Raw genomic sequence first — 891 nt, forward strand, 5'->3', positions numbered from 1 at the left:
CAGCAGGATTAGACTGGATCAGACGGGCACTGAATCGGTTCTGAATTCCGGTAGACCCGATCATGCGTTGTCAAACTGACGATGATTACATCTATTGCTAATGCTAGACTGCTAACAAGCTAGCAAAGCTATGACGTGAAGTAAGTACAATCAAATATGGCATCGGGTAAAGAGTAGGGTCGTGCTCGTGTCGCGCTCTGTTTTTCCTTTTGCTACAGGGGTGGCGGGCCTCGCTGTGCTCCCTCTTCCCCACAGCTTGTGGAGGACAAGAGATGGAACAAAAAGAGCATGGAGCAAGTTGGTGCAAGAAGTACACTTTGGATGAAAGAAGCCATGCACGGTAACTGATGAAGGCGGTAATTTGGTCTCATCAGAACGTAACTCGGCATGCCAGTTGGTTTCTGATTCTGAATATAGCTTGCCACGGTATAGACAACATATAATTAACGTCATTCTGTCAAATGAAGCAAGACAGTCGATATGTCCGAGTGGTTAAGGAGACAGACTCGAAATCTGTTGGGCTTTGCCTGCGCAGGTTCGAATCCTGCTGTCGACGTTTTCTTTCGGTCTTTTTTATCACTTCTTTTTGGGCCCCGATAGCCAGGAAAGAACTAACAGCGAACGGTGCGCGCCGGCGATTCCTATATGCCGACCAGGTCGGCACCTGCACCGCGCCGCACACCCCCGCGCGCGGTGTGGGCCGGCCCGGTTAGGCGACTTTTCACTGTTTTTCTCCCTTTTCTTTTCTTTTCTTTTCTGTTTTCATTTTCATTGTTTCTTTTTTTGTTCTCTCGTTTTATTTTTTGTTTAAAATAATTTTAGAAAACTTTCAAATTTTGAAAATGTTCAAGTTTGAACAAATTTGAATGAATTTCGAATTTTGAACAAATT

General features: G+C 45.0%; 1 non-coding gene across 1 annotated transcript; it reads left to right on the forward strand.

The window, feature by feature from the left end:
• Window positions 1–474: 474 nt before the first annotated feature.
• On the forward strand, window positions 475–556 carry TRNAS-CGA. Its single transcript has one exon. It is a non-coding gene; the product is annotated as a tRNA-Ser (tRNA).
• Window positions 557–891: the final 335 nt, after the last annotated feature.

This window comes from Lolium rigidum, chromosome 4 (assembly GCF_022539505.1).
Source record: "Lolium rigidum isolate FL_2022 chromosome 4, APGP_CSIRO_Lrig_0.1, whole genome shotgun sequence".
In the NCBI taxonomy this organism is placed as follows: Eukaryota; Viridiplantae; Streptophyta; class Magnoliopsida; order Poales; family Poaceae; genus Lolium; species Lolium rigidum.